This window comes from Microtus ochrogaster, linkage group LG1 (genome assembly GCF_000317375.1).
Source record: "Microtus ochrogaster isolate Prairie Vole_2 linkage group LG1, MicOch1.0, whole genome shotgun sequence".
Classification (NCBI taxonomy): domain Eukaryota; kingdom Metazoa; phylum Chordata; class Mammalia; order Rodentia; family Cricetidae; genus Microtus; species Microtus ochrogaster.
This window is the reverse complement of record NC_022027.1, coordinates 55,108,178-55,114,343: the sequence shown is the minus strand read 5'-3', so window position 1 is coordinate 55,114,343 and position 6,166 is coordinate 55,108,178. Positions and strand designations below refer to the sequence as shown.

Genomic DNA, 6,166 nt, shown 5'->3' with positions numbered 1-6,166 from the left:
GCACAGACCCTAAGTGCTTCAGATCTCCGCAGAGCCACTGCCTAAGGAATGATCCCTCGCACATCAGAAACTACTTCCCTGGCCTGGCCTGGTGGTGCAGGCCTTTAACCCCAGCACTCAGCAGGCAGAGACAGGCGGAGGAGGGTCTCTGACTTTGATGGCAGCCTGGTCTACAAGAGTGAGTTCCAGGACAGTCAGTCGGGGTACACAGAGAAAGCCTGCCTCAAAACAAACAAACAAACAAACAACAACAACAAAACAAAACCACCTCCCTCTTCAGAATTGTAACTTCACTTCTGGGAAGGCTACCACCACCACACTAGCGCTCACTGCAGAAGAGAAGCAGTGTCAACTTTGGCACTAGCTGTGTGTGTGTGTGTGTGTGTAAGTGTGCACGTGTCTACAAGAACTTGTGTAGAAGCCAGTGGTCTGCATACTCCATTTCTTCCCACTTCGGGCTTCGAGATAGGGTCTCTCATAGAAGCTGGGGCCCATGTCTAGCTTGGCTGGCCTGTCGGCCCCAGGGATCTTCCCATCTCCCCTTCTCTAGCACTGAAGCTAAAAATACAGCTTTCGTGAAGGTGTTGGGGATCTGAACTTGGTTCCCTATGCTATGCTTCGGCACTGCCGAGGTCATGAACAACCTCGTTCTTTAGGAGCACAGCCCTGTGCATTCAGGCTTGTCTGTTGTTTTACAGTATTTATTCAGGGGGAGGGTGTGTATCAAACAACTCGTGGAAGTCAGGCTTTCCTTTCACCCCAGCCTCCAGGGATAAAACAGCCTTCCCTGCTGACCCATCTCCAGGGCCCTCAAGGCTGTTTTAAAATGCCTGTCTACCCACCTGAAAGCCAGTAGCACCTGCCCCAGGGCTATGAGAAACACACATTCTCCACATATTGCCAACAGCCTGCGGGACGAGGCTGAACTGTCCAGGGGAGAACGTCAGGTTTATTTGCTGGCTCGCTGGTAGCTAACTTTCCCACTAACTAGGTTAGTGTTTTCTATTTACTTCTCAAAAATCCCACTGAAATGCACCCCGAGTCCTTTCTCTGAGACAACCCCCTCCTCCCCGTCTACTGTCACACTGTGCACTCTGGTCTCTGCCCATCCTGACACACACATTGTCACCCTGAACTATTGGACTTCTGCATGTTTATCTGCTCTCATGAGCACAGTGATCCCCTCCTTCCAGCTCTCCCAGGAGCCACTCTTCCAGCCAGTACTCAACACTACTGGTGTTTCTCAGGTCAAATACCAAGTCTTTCAAATTAGCACTTGAAGAACGAACATGCACGGCCTTCCGTGTCGGTGTCTATAATCCCAGCACCAGGAAAAGGCCGACCTGGGCTACAGTGTGAGACCCTTGCCGTGTCAAAAACAAAACAAAAAAGAACATAGATGATCATAAACACAAAGATGCCTAAGGCTTTTAGCCTTACGGTCTGAGCCAATTTACCTACAACTTGCCCACAATACTGGAAAAGTTCAATTTCCAAAACAGAGAGCTCCTAAAACAATTTAACTATTGGGACAAGTCAAACACATCAGATTGTTCTAAAATTAAAAAAATTTAAAAACCGTCGGAAAACTTCATAGACTATATAACTTAATGGGGGGGGGTGACACTTGTTGACCAAGGTTTTTCAACGGAAAAAGCAGGCAAAGAAAGCTGCAACCATGGCTCAACACTCTTGCATCAGAAGCCCGTGCTCAGAGGAGAGGAGAGGAGAGGGAGGGGACCCTGGGTCATCTGAGGACAGCTCACTCTGCCCTTAGCCTGTTAGGCTTCAGTCAACAAAGTTTACACACCTTCAATAAAAACTAGAGGAATCTGAGATAGAATCTCTGAGTGGGAAGAGCTGGGAGGGAACTCTCCATTTTGGAACCGTGTCCAGCACTGTGGGCTACTTCGTCCTTTTATGGAGAGCTCCCTAAACAACTGGAAAGAAGTCAACACTCCTGTTTCCTGGTCATTTCAGTCTTCAACTCTTGTTCATGACGAGATGCTGGATTTTAACTTCAGCTGAAGTCTGCACAGTCCTGGCCCTGACCTAACAGATAACATACCCGCTCAGTGTTCATGAGCTGTAAAAACAGATGGTGTCTGTAGACCTAACATGGGTGCTTACAAGGCAGGGTGACTCCTCCGAGTCTATAAGACAGCCTAAGGTGCCAGCAGCTTTGGGGAGGAAAGTCTGAACCGTGTTTTCCTTGGCATACGGATGGGCCCAGGCTATTTATTAAGTAAACAGCCCTCACCCATACTGCAGACGGGAATTCCCTGCTTGTTCGGGCCTCCTCCTACACTCAGGCACTGCGGGTGTACTAGATGCTCAGTAAACGCTGCTAGGGTGGGGTTTTATTATTTCAACTGCCAAGGAAAGTTCCCAGGAGTCAGCTCTTCTACATCTCTTCCAAAACCACATCTTCGCAGCTGTCTTGTCCAATACAAAAATAAAAACTAAAAAAAAAAAAAAAAAAAAACTTTTCAAAGTCAAGTTGAAGAAAATCTTGGGAGGAAACGCAAATCAAATAGGAGCCCCAAGAGTCTCAAGGTGGGGCTCCAGTTCGGCTAGGACGACCAATACTTGGTCTCTTTGCCTTCTTCCTTCCTGCGCCCATCTCTTCCCTTGCTTTTCCTTCCAGCAATCTACTTCCCCACTTTCAGCCACACACAAACCCTAATTTCGTGGGAACCGCTGAGACCCTACAGCCCAACCCTCTCCAGAGGGGACCTACCTCTCCTCCCCTCGACCCGAAGCAGCTCTCCTTCACTGCGGACGGCTTAAAAAAAAGAAAAAAGAAAAATCAAAGAACAACAACAAAAATCTCATTTCCTTATCTGTTAGGGATACCCCACACGAAGGGGGACTGGAAGAGGGGGGCGCCCATCGACCCTCCAGTAACTGGAGGCGACAGTCCTCTGGGCAGGCACCCACTTTTCCTCTTGTCCAAGCCCCTAAACCAGAATCAAGCAGAAGTCCGGTTCCCAAGAGCCCACGCTTCTAAACAAGCTAGAAGCGGATTATACCGGTACCCAACCCGGAGATGGCCCGCGGCGTGCAGGGTGCACCTGCGGCCCCAGTGCCCTCCCCCAGGGCGCCGGGGGCGGGGCGCAGGGCCTCCCCTCCCCAGCCCGCGGGCTCCCCTCGCGGCCCACCAGGAGCGGGACGGAGGCGGGTGGGGAGGCGTTTCTGGAGAAGTTCAAGGGCTCCTCTTGCCGGCACCCGGCCAACCAGGCCAGACTGCAGACACCCACCTCCGGGAGGACTCGGAGCCGCCGCGATGGGCAATCTCCGCCCCTACGATCGCGCGCACGGAGGCCGAGGCGGGAGCGCGGCAGCCGGCACCCGGCCCGCGCAGGGCCCGAAGCGGAACAATGTCCCGGCGCTGGGTGGGGACCTGGTCGCACAGCCCGCCCCGGGGTTCCGAAGCCCTCGTGGGTCCCCGATCGCGACCCCGGAGGCAGCCTGGGCTCCACCGCGGCACGGGGCGCGGAGAAGCAGGACGCCTGCGCGCCCCGGGGCCGTTCCACCTGCTCCCTCCCTGCCCGGGTGGCCCGACGCGCACCCACCTTCGCGGGCAGCCCTGGCCGCGCGCGCCGGAGCTTAGGCGGAGGCGGGAGGCGGCGGCATCACCTGCGGCGGGCGGCGGCTGCACCGGGACTCGCCCCGGAGGCGCGCGGCGCCCTGGACCCTGAGCCCGCGGCCCCGCCCGCGGCTGCCACCTCGAAGCGCGGCGGAGGAGCCGGGGCACCCCGGGCGGCGGCAGCGGCGGCGGCGGGAGCAGCAGCACATGACTCTGTAACGAGGGGAATTAGACAAAGCGTAACATGGACTCCGGGCCCGTGCAGGCGCCGCAGCTCTGGGACCAACCGCAGTCTGCGAGCGCCGCGACTGGCCGGGTCGCAGCCAATGGGGCTGGCCCGGGCCTCCATGTGATTGCCTGCGCTGTGCCCGCGCGCCCCGCCGCGCCTGCCTAGGGGTCCGGCCGGCTGGTCCGAGGTGCCGGGTGGTGGGGAGGTGGCCGGGATCCCGGACTGGTTGCTAGCCGCTCAGCAGGTGCACCGGGAAGAGAAGAATGGCTGCCGAACGTCTCCCGAGGCGCAGTGCTTATCTAACCCCAACGCGCACCTTGGCAGGGCATGGTGCCAAGCTGTCTTTTCTCTGTAGAAACGGGCTGGACCGGGCAGCTTCGTCGGTCCTACAATTTTGGGATGGTATTCTGACCACTAAAAATTGATCATTTGGAGATTGGGAGAGTTGGGGGCGGAGGGCATTAAAAGTCATCCAGTGCCTTCAAACTTGAAGGAGAAAGCAATTTGCCTGGGATTTGGGGAGCTTGCAACTGAAAGTCTGCGCGAACAGCTGCTCAGCTTCTCCAAGCTACTTCTAGTATTAAAGCAGTTTCTCGCCGATTTTGTTTTCAGCTGTCTCTGGACCTCCCTCACCAGGTTCCTTTTCACCAAAAACCTCGTGCATACGAAACAGGCACTTGGGAAGTCGTTGTTAAAAGTTTACCAACTTAATCGCTTTCCCGTGTGTCTTTGCTGCTGTGCGGTAGAAGTTTTCTTGGTCTATTTTTCCTCCATAGAGAGGCAGAGGCCAAGACACCGAGTCAGGCGGGCTAATTATTTTGGTTCAATCAAAGAAAATAAATGATTCCCTCCCCGTACTTAAGTATCTCCTTTCATCCGAAACCACGTGCTTCTGGAATTGTGGGGAAGTTGTGTCCATAAACATCCCATCAAGATCCATTTAACATCTCATGGTCTTAATGAGCCCGCGCCACACAAGGCACCCAGGAAGGGTGGGGTCCTATAGAGAGAGGCACTAACAGAGATGGTTTTCTGAGCTTCAGAACGAGGACAGTAGCTCCTTAGATGGTGTGCCACTGGGCACAGCCCAGACAGGGAAGGGGTGCGCTGAGCGGCGAGGACCCACTCCCTCCCGCTGAGCAGCGCAAGGGCGGTTCAAGATGGAGCCTCTGCTCTCTCTTTCCTTCTGGGACCCTTCAAAGTGCAGCCTCTCCTATTCCCCTGCCAAGGAGGAAGTGCTAGGGCAGCCAGTGTGTGGCAGGTGATCTAATTACAGTCCGGGGTTTGCTGATCTAGGGGGTTAGGCCTTTTCATCCCTGACGGTGATGTGATAGCTTGCCAGAAAACACCCCACTGCTATCCGCTTAGAAAGTTCCACCCTTTGTGGAGACAACCCTATACTCCACTTACTTTTCTATCTTCCCTTTGTTTTAAGTGGATTCTTGATTTTTTAAAAATGGTTTTATTATTGGTATAAACTAAAAGGTGGCCGTGGGGACTCAGGCCTGTAATCTCAGCCCTTGAGTCAGGAGAACAGCAAATTCAAGATTACCCTTGGCTGCACACCAAATTGGAGGCCAGCATAGGTTACACAAAGCTCCTGTCTCAAAATCCCCAGCCCCCTAAAGAAGATTGACAGAGTAAACAAAGGATGTTCAGATAACAGTCTATGCTGCACACCACAGAGAACACACTGTCATACACTGAATGTGAGACTAAATCACACAAACTAATGAAATACAATTTGGAGAGTCTGTTTGGTTTTTGAGACAGACTCCCTGTAGCCCAGGCTGACCTGAACTTGCTGTGTCTGTGGAACTCATGATCTCACCTGTGGAGTGCTGGGGTTATAGGGGCCTGAGTCACCACGCCCAGCCTCGAGATTTGTTTTTAAGTAAGTGTGTTGTGTAGTCTGTGTGGTTTACCAGTGAGAGCAGGTGCGTGGAGGCCAGAGGTGCTGGATCCACCTGGAGCCTGAGTCATAGGCAATTGGGAGCTGTCTGATAGGGGTGCTGGGACTCCAACTCCAGCCATCTGCAAAAGTGACCCCTGAACCATCTCCCCGGCCCCTCAATGTGGGCATTTTGTTTTGTGTTTTGAGACAGTGTCTCTATGTAGCACTGGCTGTCTTGGAATTCACTGTGTAGACTAGTCTGGCCTTGAACTCAAAGAGATCCAGCCTGCCTCTGTCTCCCAAGTGCTGGGACTAAACATAACATGAAAAGCATATTAGTATTTTTGAATAAACAATTCCACATCTAAGAATTTTTTTGCTTTTAGTAGATGAATGGAAAAATTATGTGTCAAGAATATTTTCACGTGGCCTCTGGAGACATAACTTAATGGGT

General features: G+C 53.2%; 1 protein-coding gene across 3 annotated transcripts in view; it reads right to left on the bottom strand.

Moving 5' to 3' along the window:
* The window catches only part of Lrrc8d (leucine rich repeat containing 8 VRAC subunit D), a 108,070-nt gene extending 104,425 nt beyond the window's left edge, over nt 1-3,645 (bottom strand). Inside the window, exons 1-2 of one of the 3 annotated variants that reach the window (XM_026785197.1) lie at nt 3,576-3,645; nt 2,741-2,785 (exon numbers count right to left, since the gene is read on the bottom strand). The gene's annotated coding sequence lies outside the window, so the exon portion shown is untranslated. Of the gene's footprint in view, nt 1-2,740; nt 2,786-3,260; nt 3,321-3,575 lie in introns of those variants that run through there. The other 2 variants (XM_005359630.3, XM_026785198.1) reach the window with 2 other exon arrangements.
* Between the last annotated feature and the right edge of the window lie 2,521 nt (nt 3,646-6,166).